Source organism: Zootoca vivipara, chromosome 4, assembly GCF_965207765.1.
Source record: "Zootoca vivipara chromosome 4, rZooViv2.hap1.1, whole genome shotgun sequence".
NCBI classification, from domain to species: Eukaryota; Metazoa; Chordata; class Lepidosauria; order Squamata; family Lacertidae; genus Zootoca; species Zootoca vivipara.
The window spans coordinates 644,318-660,014 of NC_142587.1; positions in this window are offsets into that span (position 1 = coordinate 644,318).

Sequence of the window (15,697 nt, forward strand, 5' to 3'; positions counted from 1 at the left end):
ACTCCAACAATGTGTTCTGCTTCAATTTGGCTTACTTTACAAAGGTGCTCATTTCTGGAGTGAACATGCAGTTCTACTCAAGAGTAAGCAACTAAGCGAAATAAAGTCATAGAACGCTTATTTGCCTTCTATCTATGCATTCTGACACTCCAACAATGTGTTCTGCTTCAATTTGGCTCATTTTACAAAGATGCTTATTTCTGGAGTGCCGATGCAGTTCTACTCAAGAGTAAGCAACTAAGCGAAATAAAGCCATAGAACGCTTATTTGCCTTCTATCTATGCATTCTGACACTCCATCAATGTGTTCTGCTTCAATATGGCTCAATTTACAAAGGTGCTTATTTCTGGAGTGAACATGCAGTTCTACTCAAGAGTAAGCAACTAAGCGAAATAAAGCCATAGAACGCTTTTTTGCCTTCTATCTATGCATTCTGACACTCCAACAATGTGTTCTGCTTCAATTTGGCTCATTTTACAAAGGTGCTTATTTCAGGAGTGAATATGCATTTCTACTCAAGAGTAAGCAACTAAGCGAAATAAAGCCATAGAACGCTTATTTGCCTTCTATCTATGCATTCTGACACTCCAACAATGTGTTCTGCTTCAATTTGGCTCATTTTACTAAGGTGCTCATTTCTGGAGTGAACATGCAGTTCTACTCAAGAGTAAGCAACTAAGCGAAACAAAGCCATAGAACGCTTATTGGCCTTCAATCTACGCATTCTGAAACTTCAACAATGTGTTCTGCTTCAATTTGGCTCATTTTACAAAGGTGCTTATTTCTGGAGTGCGGATGCTGTTCTACTCAAGAGTAAGCTACTAAGCAAAAGAAAGCCATAGAACGCTTATTTGCCTTCCATCTATGCATTCTGACACTCCAACAATGTGTTCTGCTTCAATTTGGCTCATTTTACAAAGGTGCTTATTTCTGGAGTGAACATGTAGTTCTACTCAAGAGTAAGCAACTAAGCGAAATAAAGCCATAGAACGCTTATTTGCCTTCTATCTATGCATTCTGACACTCCAACAATGTCTTCTGCTTCAATTTGGCTCATTTTACAAAGGTGCTCATTTCTGGAGTGCAGATGCATTTCTATTCAAGAGTAAGCAACTAAGCGAAATAGAGACATAGAACGCTTACTTGCCTTCTTTCTATGCATTCTGACACTCCAACAATGTGTTCTGCTTCAATTTGGCTCATTTTACAAAGGTGCTCATTTCTGGAGTGCGGATGCAGTTCTACTCAAGAGTAAGCAACTAAGCGAAATAAAGTCATAGAACGCTTATTTGCCTTCTATCTATGCATTCTGACACTCCAACAATGTGTTCTGCTTCAATTTGGCTCATTTCATGAAGGTGCTTATTTCTGGAGTGCGGATGCAGTTCTACTCAAGAGTAAGCAACTAAGCGAAATAAAGCCATAGAACGCTTATTTGCCTTCTATCTATGCATTCTGACACTCCAACAATGTGTTTTGCTTCAATATGGCTCATTTTACAAAGGTGCGTATTTCTGGAGTGCAGATGCATTTCTACTCAAGAGTAAGCAACTAAGCGAAATAAAGTCATAGAACGCTTATTTGCCTTCTATCTATGCATTCTGACACTCCAACAATGTGTTCTGCTTCAATTTGGCTTACTTTACAAAGGTGCTCATTTCTGGAGTGAACATGCAGTTCTACTCAAGAGTAAGCAACTAAGCAAAATAAAGCCATAGAACGCTTATTTGCCTCCTATCTATGCATTCTGACACTCCAACAATGTGTTCTGCTTCAATTTGGCTTACTTTACAAAGGTGCTCATTTCTGGAGTGAACATGCAGTTCTACTCAAGAGTAAGCAACTAAGCGAAATAAAGTCATAGAACGCTTATTTGCCTTCTATCTATGAATTCTGACACTCCAACAATGTGTTCTGCTTCAATTTGGCTCATTTTACAAAGATGCTTATTTCTGGAGTGCCGATGCAGTTCTACTCAAGAGTAAGCAACTAAGCGAAACAAAGCCATAGAACGCTTATTGGCCTTCAATCTACGCATTCTGAAACTTCAACAATGTGTTCTGCTTCAATTTGGCTCATTTTACAAAGGTGCTTATTTCTGGAGTGCGGATGCTGTTCTACTCAAGAGTAAGCTACTAAGCAAAAGAAAGCCATAGAACGCTTATTTGCCTTCCATCTATGCATTCTGACACTCCAACAATGTGTTCTGCTTCAATTTGGCTCATTTTACAAAGGTGCTTATTTCTGGATTGAACATGCAGTTCTACTCAAGAGTAAGCAACTAAGCGAAATAAAGCCATAGAACGCTTATTTGCCTTCTATCTATGCATTCTGACACTCCAACAATGTCTTCTGCTTCAATTTGGCTCATTTTACAAAGGTGCTCATTTCTGGAGTGCAGATGCATTTCTATTCAAGAGTAAGCAACTAAGCGAAATAAAGACATAGAACGCTTACTTGCCTTCTTTCTATGCATTCTGACACTCCAACAATGTGTTCTGCTTCAATTTGGCTCATTTTACAAAGGTGCTCATTTCTGGAGTGCGGATGCAGTTCTACTCAAGAGTAAGCAACTAAGCGAAATAAAGTCATAGAACGCTTATTTGCCTTCTATCTATGCATTCTGACACTCCAACAATGTGTTCTGCTTCAATTTGGCTCATTTCATGAAGGTGCTTATTTCTGGAGTGCGGATGCAGTTCTACTCAAGAGTAAGCAACTAAGCGAAATAAAGCCATAGAACGCTTATTTGCCTTCTATCTATGCATTCTGACACTCCAACAATGTGTTCTGCTTCAATATGGCTCATTTTAAAAAGGTGCTTATTTCTGGAGTGCAGATGCATTTCTACTCAAGAGTAAGCAACTAAGCGAAATAAAGCCATAGAACGCTTATTTGCCTTCTATCTATGCATTCTGACACTCCAACAATGTGTTCTGCTTCAATTTGGCTTACTTTACAAAGGTGCTCATTTCTGGAGTGAACATGCAGTTCTACTCAAGAGTAAGCAAGTAAGCGAAATAAAGCCATAGAACGCTTATTTGCCTCCTATCTATGCATTCTGACACTCCAACAATGTGTTCTGCTTCAATTTGGCTTACTTTACAAAGGTGCTCATTTCTGGAGTGAACATGCAGTTCTACTCAAGAGTAAGCAACTAAGCGAAATAAAGCCATAGAACGCTTACTTGCCTTCTATCTATGCATTCTGACACTCCAACAATGTGTTTTGCTTCAATATGGCTCATTTTACAAAGGTGCTTATTTCTGGAGTGCAGATGCATTTCTACTCAAGAGTAAGCAACTAAGCGAAATAAAGCCATAGAACGCTTATTTGCCTTCTATCTATGCATTCTGACACTCCAACAATGTGTTCTGCTTCAATATGGCTCATTTTAAAAAGGTGCTTATTTCTGGAGTGCAGATGCATTTCTACTCAAGAGTAAGCAACTAAGCGAAATAAAGCCATAGAACGCTTATTTGCCTTCTATCTATGCATTCTGACACTCCAACAATGTGTTCTGCTTCAATTTGGCTTACTTTACAAAGGTGCTCATTTCTGGAGTGAACATGCAGTTCTACTCAAGAGTAAGCAAGTAAGCGAAATAAAGCCATAGAACGCTTATTTGCCTCCTATCTATGCATTCTGACACTCCAACAATGTGTTCTGCTTCAATTTGGCTTACTTTACAAAGGTGCTCATTTCTGGAGTGAACATGCAGTTCTACTCAAGAGTAAGCAACTAAGCGAAATAAAGTCATAGAACGCTTACTTGCCTTCTATCTATGCATTCTGACACTCCAACAATGTGTTCTGCTTCAATTTGGCTCATTTTACAAAGATGCTTATTTCTGGAGTGCGGATGCAGTTCTACTCAAGAGTAAGCAACTAAGCAAAATAAAGCCATAGAACGCTTATTTGCCTTCTATCCATGCATTCTGACACTCCAACAACGTGTTTTGCTTAAATTTGGCTCAATTTACAACGGTGCATATTTCAGGAGTGCAGATGCAGTTCTACTCAAGAGTAAGCAACTAAGCGAAATAAAGCCATAGAACGCTTATTTGCCTTCTATCTATGCATTCTGACACTCCAACAATGTGTTTTGCTTAAATTTGGCTCATTTTACATAGGTGCTCATTTCTGGAGTGAACATGCAGTTCTACTCAAGAGGAAGCAACTAAGCGAAATAAAGCCATAGAACGCTTATTTGCCTTCTATCTATGCATTCTGACACTCCAACAACGTGTTTTGCTTAAATTTGGCTCAATTTACAACGGTGCATATTTCAGGAGTGCAGATGCAGTTCTACTCAAGAGTAAGCAACTAAGCGAAATAAAGCCATAAAACGCTTATTTGCCTTCTATCTATGCATTCTGACACTCCAACAATGTGTTCTGCTTCAATTTGGCTCATTTTAAAAAGGTGCTCATTTCTGGTGTGCAGATGCATTTCTATTCAAGAGTAAGCAACTAAGCGAAATAAAGCCATAGAACGGTTATTTGCCTTCTATCTATGCATTCTGACACTCCAACAATGTGTTCTGCTTCAATTTGGCTCATTTAACAAAGGTGCTTATTTCTGGAGTGAACATGCAGTTCTACTGAAGAGTAAGCAACTAAGCGAAATAAAGCCATAGAACGGTTATTTGCCTTCTTTCTATGCATTCTGACACTCCAACAATGTGTTCTGCTTCAATTAGGCTCATTTTACAAAGGTGCTTATTTCTGGAGTGCGGATGCTGTTCTACTCAAGAGTAAGCAACTAAGCGAAATAAAGGCATAGAACGCTTATTTGCCTCCTATCTATGCATTCTGACACTCCAACAATGTTTTCTGCTTCAATTTGGCTCATTTAACAAAGGTGCTTATTTCAGGAGTGCAGATGCATTTCTACTCAAGAGTAAGCAACTAAGCGAAATAAAGCCATAGAACGCTTATTTGCCTTCTATCCATGCATTCTGACATTCCAACAACGTGTTTTGCTTAAATTTGGCTCAATTTACAACGGTGCTTATTACTGGAGTGCAGATGCATTTCTACTCAAGAGTAAGCAACTAAGCGAAATAAAGCCATAGAACGCTTACTTGCCTTCTTTCTATGCATTCTGACACTCCAACAATGTGTTCTGCTTCAATTAGGCTCATTTTACAAAGGTGCTTATTTCTGGAGTGCGGATGCTGTTCTACTCAAGAGTAAGCAACTAAGCGAAATAAAGCCATAGAACGCTTATTTGCCTTCTATCCATGCATTCTGACACTCCAACAATGTGTTCTGCTTCAATTTGGCTCATTTTACAAAGGTGCTTATTTCAGGAGTGCAGATGCATTTCTACTCAAGAGTAAGCAACGAAGCGAAATAAAGCCATAGAACGCTTATTTGCCTTCTATCCATGCATTCTGACACTCCAACAACGTGTTTTGCTTAAATTTGGCTCAATTTACAACGGTGCTTATTTCTGGAGTGCGGATGCAGTTCTACTCAAGAGTAAGCAACTAAGCGAAATAAAGCCATAGAACGCTTATTTGCCTCCTATCTATGCATTCTGACACTCCAACAATGTGTTCTGCGTCAATTTAGCTCATTTAACAAAGGTGCTTATTTCTGGAGTGAACATGCAGTTCTACTGAAGAGTAAGCAACTAAGCGAAATAAAGCCATAGAACGCTTATTTGCCTTCTATCTCTGCATTCTGACACTCCAACAATGTATTCTGCTTCAATTTGGCTCATTTTACAAAGGTGCTTATTACTGGAGTGCAGATGCATTTCTACTCAAGAGTAAGCAACTAAGCGAAATAAAGCCACAGAACGCTTACTTGCCTTCTATCCATGCATTCTCACACTCCAACAATGTGTTCTGCTTCAATTAGGCTCATTTTACAAAGGTGCTCATTTCTGGAGTGCGGATGCTGTTCTACTCAAGAGTAAGCAACTAAGCGAAATAAAGCCATAGAACGCTTATTTGCCTTCTATCTATGCATTCTGACACTCCAACAATGTGTTCTGCTTCAATTTGGCTCATTTTACAAAGGTGCTTATTTCAGGAGTGCAGATGCATTTCTACTCAAGAGTAAGCAACTAAGCGAAATAAAGCCATAGAACGCTTATTTCCCTTCTATCCATGCATTCTGACATTCCAACAACGTGTTTTGCTTAAATTTGGCTCAATTTACAACGGTTCTTATTACTGGAGTGCAGATGCATTTCTACTCAAGAGTAAGCAACTAAGCGAAATAAAGCCATAGAATGCTTACTTGCCTTCTTTCTATGCATTCTGAAACTCCAACAATGTGTTCTGCTTCACTTTGGCTCATTTTACAAAGTTGCTTATTTCTGGAGTGAATATGCAGTTCTACTCAAGAGTAAGCAACTAAGCGAAATAAAGCCATAGAACGCTTACTTTCCTTCTTTCTATGCATTCTGACACTCCAAAAATGTGTTTTGCTTCAATTTGGCTCATTTTACAAAGTTGCTTATTACTGGAGTGCAGATGCATTTCTACTCAAGAGTAAGCAACTAAGCGAAATAAAGCCATAGAACGCTTATTTGCCTCCTATCTATGCATTCTGACACTCCAACAATGTGTTCTGCGTCAATTTGGCTCATTTTACAAAGTTGCTTATTTCTGGAGTGAATTTGCAGTTCTACTCAAGAGTAAGCAACTAAGCGAAATAAAGCCATAGAACGCTTATTTGCCTTCTATCCATGCATTCTGACACTCCATCAATGTGTTCTGCTTCAATATGGCTCATTTTACAACGGTGCATATTTCAGGAGTAAACATGCAGTTCTACTCAAGAGTAAGCAACTAAGTGAAATAAAGCCATAGAATGCTTATTTGCCTTCTATCTATGCATTCTGACACTCCAACAATGTGTTCTGCTTCAATTTGGCTCATTTTACAAAGGTGCTTTTTTCAGGAGTGCAGATGCATTTCTTCTCAACAGTAAGCAACTAAGCGAAATAAAGCCATAGAACCCTTATTTGCCTTCTATCCATGCATTCTGACACTCCAACAATGTGTTCTGCTTCAATTTGGCTCATTTTACAAAGGTGCTCATTTCTGGAGTGAACATGCAGTTCTACTCAAGAGTAAGCAACTAAGCGAAATAAAGCCATAGAACGCTTATTTGCCTTCTATCTATGCATTCTGACACTCCAACAATGTGTTCTGCTTCAATTTGGCTCATTTTATAAAGGTGCTTATTTCTGGAGTGAACATGCAGTTCGACTCAAGAGTAAGCAACTAAGCGAAATAAAGCCATAAAACGCTTATTTGCCTTCTATCTATGCATTCTGACACTCCAACAATGTGTTCTGCTTCAATTTGGCTCATTTTAAAAAGGTGCTCATTTCTGGTGTGCAGATGCATTTCTATTCAAGAGTAAGCAACTAAGCGAAATAAAGCCATAGAACGGTTATTTAACTTCTATCTATGCATTCTGACACTCCAACAATGTGTTCTGCTTCAATTTGGCTCATTTAACAAAGGTGCTTATTTCTGGAGTGAACATGCAGTTCTACTGAAGAGTAAGCAACTAAGCGAAATAAAGCCATAGAACGCTTATTTGCCTTCTATCTATGCATTCTGACACTCCAACAATGTATTCTGCTTCAATTTGGCTCATTTTAGAAAGGTGCTTATTACTGGAGTGCAGATGCATTTCTACTCAAGAGTAAGCAACTAAGCGAAATAAAGCCACAGAACGCTTACTTGCCTTCTTTCTATGCATTCTGACACTCCAACAATGTGTTCTGCTTCAATTAGGCTCATTTTACAAAGGTGCTCATTTCTGGAGTGCGGATGCTGTTCTACTCAAGAGTAAGCAACTAAGCGAAATAAAGCCACAGAACGCTTACTTGCCTTCTTTCTATGCATTCTGACACTCCAACAATGTGTTCTGCTTCAATTTGGCTCATTTTACAAAGGTGCTTATTTCAGGAGTGCAGATGCATTTCTACTCAAGAGTAAGCAACTAAGCGAAATAAAGCCATAGAACGCTTATTTCCCTTCTATCCATGCATTCTGACATTCCAACAACGTGTTTTGCTTAAATTTGGCTCAATTTACAACGGTGCTTATTACTGGAGTGCAGATGCATTTCTACTCAAGAGTAAGCAACTAAGCGAAATAAAGCCATAGAATGCTTACTTGCCTTCTTTCTATGCATTCTGACACTCCAACAATGTGTTCTGCTTCAATTAGGCTCATTTTACAAAGGTGTTTATTTCTGGAGTGCGGATGCTGTTCTACTCAAGAGTAAGCAACTAAGCGAAATAAAGCCATGGAACGCTTATTTGCCTCCTATCTATGCATTCTGACACTCCAACAAAGTGTTCTGCTTCACTTTGGCTCATTTTACAAAGTTGCTTATTTCTGGAGAGAATATGCAGTTCTACTCAAGAGTAAGCAACTAAGCGAAATAAAGCCATAGAACGCTTACTTTCCTTCTTTCTATGCATTCTGACACTCCAACAATGTGTTTTGCTTCAATTTGGCTCATTTTACAAAGTTGCTTATTTCTGGAGTGCGGATGCAGTTCTACTCAAGAGTAAGCAACTAAGCGAAATAAAGCCATAGAACGCTTATTTGCCTCCTATCTATGCATTCTGACACTCCAACAATGTGTTCTGCGTCAATTTGGCTCATTTTACAAAGTTGCTTATTTCTGGAGTGAATATGCAGTTCTACTCAAGAGTAAGCAACTAAGCGAAATAAAGCCATAGAACGCTTATTTGCCTTCTATCCATGCATTCTGACACTCCATCAATGTGTTCTGCTTCAATATGGCTCATTTTACAACGGTGCATATTTCTGGAGTGCAGATGCAGTTCTACTCAAGAGTAAGCAACTAAGCGAAATAAAGCCATAAAACGCTTATTTGCCTTCTATCTATGCATTCTGACACTCCAACAACGTGTTTTGCTTAAGTTTGGCTCAATTTACAACGGTGCATATTTCAGGAGTAAACATGCAGTTCTACTCAAGAGTAAGCAACTAAGTGAAATAAAGCCATAGAATGCTTATTTGCCTTCTATCTATGCATTCTGACACTCCAACAATGTGTTCTGCTTCAATTTGGCTCAATTTACAAAGGTGCTTATTTCTGGAGTGAACATGCAGTTCTACTCAAGAGTAAGCAACTAAGCGAAATAAAGACATAGAACGCTTACTTGCCTTCTTTCTATTTATTCTGACACTCCAACAATGTGTTCTGCTTCACTTTGGCTCATTTTACAAAGTTGCTTATTTCTGGAGTGAATATGCAGTTCGACTCAAGAGTAAGCAACTAATCGAAATAAAGCCATAAAACGCTTATTTGCCTTCTATCTATGCATTCTGACACTCCAACAATGTGTTCTGCTTCAATTTGGCTCATTTTAAAAAGGTGCTCATTCCTGGTGTGCAGATGCATTCCTACTCAAGAGTAAGCAACTAAGCAAAATAAAGCCATAGAACGCTTATTTGCCTTCTATCCATGCATTCTGACACTCCTACAACGTGTTTTGCTTAAATTTGGCTCAATTTACAACGGTGCATATTTCTGGAGTGCAGATGCAGTTCTACTCAAGAGTAAGCAACTAAGCGAAATAAAGCCATAGAACGCTTATTTGCCTTCTATCTATGCATTCTGACACTCCATCAATGTGTTCTGCTTCAATATGGCTCATTTTACAAAGGTGCTTATTTCTGGACTGCAGATGCATTTCTACTCAAGAGTAAGCAACTAAGCGAAATAAAGCCATAGAACGCTTATTTGCCTCCTATCTATGCATTCTGACACTCCAACAATGTGTTCTGCTTCAATTTGGCTCATTTTACAAAGTTGCTTATTTCTGGAGTGAATATGCAGTTCTACTCAAGAGTAAGCAACTAAGCGAAAGAAAGCCATAGAACGCTTATTTGCCTTCTGTCCATGCATTCTGACACTCCTACAACGTGTTTTGCTTAAATTTGGCTCAATTTACAACGGTGCATATTTCTGGATTGCAGATGCATTTCTACTCAAGAGTAAGCAACTAAGCGAAATAAAGCCATATAACGCTTATTTGCCTTCTATCTATGCATTCTGACACTCCTACAATGTGTTCTGCTTCAATTTGGCTCATTTTACAAAGGTGCTTATTTCTGGAGTGAACATGCAGTTCTACTCAAGAGTAAGCAACTAAGCGAAATAAAGCCATAGAACGCTTATTTGCCTTCTATCTATGCATTCTGACACTCCAACAATGTGTTCTGCTTCAATTTGGCTCATTTTAAAAAGGTGCTTATTACTGGAGTGCAGATGCATTTCTACTCAAGAGTAAGCAACTAAGCGAAATAAAGCCATAGAACGCTTATTTGCCTTCTATCTATGCATTCTGACACTCCAACAATGTGTTCTGCTTCAATTTGGCTCATTTTACAAAGGTGCTTATTACTGGAGTGCAGATGCATTTCTACTCAAGAGTAAGCAACTAAGCGAAATAAAGCCATAGAACGCTTATTTGCCTTCTATCTATGCATTCTGACACTCCAACAATGTGTTCTGCTTCAATTTGGCTCATTTTACAAAGGTGCTCATTTCTGGAGTGTAGATGCATTTCTACTCAAGAGTAAGCAACTAAGCGAAATAAAGCCATAGATCGCTTATTTGCCTTCTATCTATGCATTCTGACACTCCAACAATGTGTTCTGCTTCATATTGGCTCATTTTACTAAGGTGCTCATTTCTGGAGTGAACATGCAGTTCTACTCAAGATTAAGCAACTAAGCGAAACAAAGCCATAGAACGCTTATTGGCCTTCAATCTATGCATTCTGAAACTTCAACAATGTGTTCTGCTTCAATTTGGCTCATTTTACAAAGGTGCTTATTTCTGGAGTGCGGATGCTGTTCTACTCAAGAGTAAGCTACTAAGCAAAAGAAAGCCATAGAACGCTTATTTGCCTTCTATCTATGCATTCTGACACTCCAACAATGTGTTCTGCTTCAATTTGGCTCATTTTACAAAGGTGCTTATTTCTGGAGTGAACATGCAGTTCTACTCAAGAGTAAGCAACTAAGCGAAATAAAGCCATAGAACGCTTATTTGCCTTCTATCTATGCATTCTGACACTCCAACAATGTGTTCTGCTTCAATTTGGCTCATTTTACAAAGGTGCTTATTACTGGAGTGCAGATGCATTTCTACTCAAGAGTAAGCAACTAAGCGAAATAAAGCCATAGAACGCTTATTTGCCTTCTATCTATGCATTCTGACACTCCAACAATGTGTTCTGCTTCAATTTGGCTCATTTTACAAAGGTGCTCATTTCTGGAGTGTAGATGCATTTCTACTCAAGAGTAAGCAACTAAGCGAAATAAAGCCATAGATCGCTTATTTGCCTTCTATCTATGCATTCTGACACTCCAACAATGTGTTCTGCTTCATATTGGCTCATTTTACTAAGGTGCTCATTTCTGGAGTGAACATGCAGTTCTACTCAAGATTAAGCAACTAAGCGAAACAAAGCCATAGAACGCTTATTGGCCTTCAATCTATGCATTCTGAAACTTCAACAATGTGTTCTGCTTCAATTTGGCTCATTTTACAAAGGTGCTTATTTCTGGAGTGCGGATGCTGTTCTACTCAAGAGTAAGCTACTAAGCAAAAGAAAGCCATAGAACGCTTATTTGCCTTCTATCTATGCATTCTGACACTCCAACAATGTGTTCTGCTTCAATTTGGCTCATTTTACAAAGGTGCTTATTTCAGGAGTGCAGATGCATTTCAACTCAAGAGTAAGCAACTAAGCGAAATAAAGCCATAGAACGGTTATTTGCCTTCTATCTATGCATTCTGACACTCCAACAATGTGGTCTGCTTCAATTTGGCTCATTTAACAAAGGTGCTTATTTCTGGAGTGAACATGCAGTTCTACTGAAGAGTAAGCAACTAAGCGAAATAAAGCCATAGAACGCTTATTTGCCTTCTATCTATGCATTCTGACACTCCAACAATATGTTCTGCTTCAATTTGGCTCATTTTACAAAGGTGCTTATTTCAGGAGTGCAGATGCATTTCTACTCAAGAGTAAGCAACGAAGCGAAATAAAGCCATAGAACGCTGATTTGCCTTCTATCCATGCATTCTGACACTCCAACAACGTGTTTTGCTTAAATTTGGCTCAATTTACAACGGTGCTTATTTCTGGAGTGCGGATGCAGTTCTACTCAAGAGTAAGCAACTAAGCGAAATAAAGCCATAGAACGCTTATTTGCTTCCTATCTATGCATTCTGACCCTCCAACAATGTGTTCTGCGTCAATTTGGCTCATTTAACAAAGGTGCTTATTTCTGGAGTGCAGATGCATTTCTACTCAAGAGTAAGCAACTAAGCGAAATAAAGCCATAGAAGGCTTATTTCCCTTCTATCCATGCATTCTGACATTCCAACAACGTGTTTTGCTTAAATTTGGTTCAATTTACAACGGTGCTTATTACTGGAGTGCAGATGCATTTCTACTCAAGAGTAAGCAACTAAGCGAAATAAAGCCATAGAATGCTTACTTGCCTTCTTTCTATGCATTCTGACACTCCAACAATGTGTTCTGCTTCAATTAGGCTCATTTTACAAAGGTGTTTATTTCTGGAGTGCGGATGCTGTTCTACTCAAGAGTAAGCAACTAAGCGAAATAAAGCCATAGAACGCTTATTTGCCTTCTATCTATGCATTCTGACACTCCAACAATGTGTTCTGCTTCAATTTGGCTCATTTTACAAAGGTGCTTATTTCTGGAGTGAACATGCAGTTCTACTCAAGAGTAAGCAACTAAGCGAAATAAAGCCATAGAACGCTTATTTGCCTTCTATCTATGCATTCTGACACTCCAACAATGTGTTCTGCTTCAATTTGGCTCATTTTACAAAGGTGCTTATTTCAGGAGTGCAGATGCATTTCAACTCAAGAGTAAGCAACTAAGCGAAATAAAGCCATAGAACGGTTATTTGCCTTCTATCTATGCATTCTGACACTCCAACAATGTGTTCTGCTTCAATTTGGCTCATTTAACAAAGGTGCTTATTTCTGGAGTGAACATGCAGTTCTACTGAAGAGTAAGCAACTAAGCGAAATAAAGCCATAGAATGCTTATTTGCCTTCTATCTATGCATTCTGACACTCCAACAATGTATTCTGCTTCAATTTGGCTCATTTTACAAAGGTGCTTATTACTGGAGTGCAGATGTATTTCTACTCAAGAGAAAGCAACTAAGCGAAATAAAGCCATAGAACGCTTATTTGCCTTCTATCCATGCATTCTGACATTCCAACAACGTGTTTTGCTTAATTTTGGCTCAATTTACAACGGTGCTTATTACTGGAGTGCAGATGCATTTCTACTCAAGAGTAAGCAACTAAGCGAAATAAAGCCATAGAACGCTTACTTGCCTTCTATCTATGCATTCTGACACTCCAACAATGTGTTCTGCTTCAATTTGGCTCATTTTACAAAGGTGCTTTTTTCAGGAGTGCAGATGCATTTCTTCTCAACAGTAAGCAACTAAGCGAAATAAAGCCATAGAACCCTTATTTGCCTTCTATCCATGCATTCTGACACTCCAACAATGTGTTCTGCTTCAATTTGGCTCATTTTACAAAGGTGCTTATTTCTGGAGTGCGGATGCATTTCTACTCAAGAGTAAGCAACTAAGCGAAATAAAGCCATAGAACGCTTATTTGCCTTCTATCTATGCATTCTGACACTCCAACAATATGTTCTGCTTCAATTTGGCTCATTTTACAAAGGTGCTTATTTCAGGAGTGCAGATGCATTTCTACTCAAGAGTAAGCAACGAAGCGAAATAAAGCCATAGAACGCTGATTTGCCTTCTATCCATGCATTCTGACACTCCAACAACGTGTTTTGCTTAAATTTGGCTCAATTTACAACGGTGCTTATTTCTGGAGTGCGGATGCAGTTCTACTCAAGAGTAAGCAACTAAGCGAAATAAAGCCATAGAACGCTTATTTGCTTCCTATCTATGCATTCTGACACTCCAACAATGTGTTCTGCGTCAATTTGGCTCATTTAACAAAGGTGCTTATTTCTGGAGTGCAGATGCATTTCTACTCAAGAGTAAGCAACTAAGCGAAATAAAGCCATAGAACGCTTATTTCCCTTCTATCCATGCATTCTGACATTCCAACAACGTGTTTTGCTTAAATTTGGTTCAATTTACAACGGTGCTTATTACTGGAGTGCAGATGCATTTCTACTCAAGAGTAAGCAACTAAGCGAAATAAAGCCATAGAATGCTTACTTGCCTTCTTTCTATGCATTCTGACACTCCAACAATGTGTTCTGCTTCAATTAGGCTCATTTTACAAAGGTGTTTATTTCTGGAGTGCGGATGCTGTTCTACTCAAGAGTAAGCAACTAAGCGAAATAAAGCCATAGAACGCTTATTTGCCTTCTATCTATGCATTCTGACACTCCAACAATGTGTTCTGCTTCAATTTGGCTCATTTTACAAAGGTGCTTATTTCTGGAGTGAACATGCAGTTCTACTCAAGAGTAAGCAACTAAGCGAAATAAAGCCATAGAACGCTTATTTGCCTTCTATCTATGCATTCTGACACTCCAACAATGTGTTCTGCTTCAATTTGGCTCATTTTACAAAGGTGCTTATTTCAGGAGTGCAGATGCATTTCAACTCAAGAGTAAGCAACTAAGCGAAATAAAGCCATAGAACGGTTATTTGCCTTCTATCTATGCATTCTGACACTCCAACAATGTGTTCTGCTTCAATTTGGCTCATTTAACAAAGGTGCTTATTTCTGGAGTGAACATGCAGTTCTACTGAAGAGTAAGCAACTAAGCGAAATAAAGCCATAGAATGCTTATTTGCCTTCTATCTATGCATTCTGACACTCCAACAATGTATTCTGCTTCAATTTGGCTCATTTTACAAAGGTGCTTATTACTGGAGTGCAGATGTATTTCTACTCAAGAGAAAGCAACTAAGCGAAATAAAGCCATAGAACGCTTACTTGCCTTCTTTCTATGCATTCTGACATTCCAACAACGTGTTTTGCTTAAATTTGGCTCAATTTACAACGGTGCTTATTTCTGGAGTGCGGATGCATTTCTACTCAAGAGTAAGCAACTAAGCGAAATAAAGCCATAGAACGCTTATTTGCCTTCTATCTATGCATTCTGACACTCCAACAATATGTTCTGCTTCAATTTGGCTCATTTTACAAAGGTGCTTATTTCAGGAGTGCAGATGCATTTCTACTCAAGAGTAAGCAACGAAGCGAAATAAAGCCATAGAACGCTTATTTGCCTTCTATCCATGCATTCTGACACTCCAACAACGTGTTTTGCTTAAATTTGGCTCAATTTACAACGGTGCTTATTTCTGGAGTGCGGATGCAGTTCTACTCAAGAGTAAGCAACTAAGCGAAATAAAGCCATAGAACGCTTATTTGCTTCCTATCTATGCATTCTGACACGCCAACAATGTGTTCTGCGTCAATTTGGCTCATTTAACAAAGGTGCTTATTTCTGGAGTGCAGATGCATTTCTACTCAAGAGTAAGCAACTAAGCGAAATAAAGCCATAGAACGCTTATTTCCCTTCTATCCATGCATTCTGACATTCCAACAATGTGTTTTGCTTAAATTTGGCTCAATTTACAACGGTGCTTATTACTGGAGTGCAGATGCATTTCT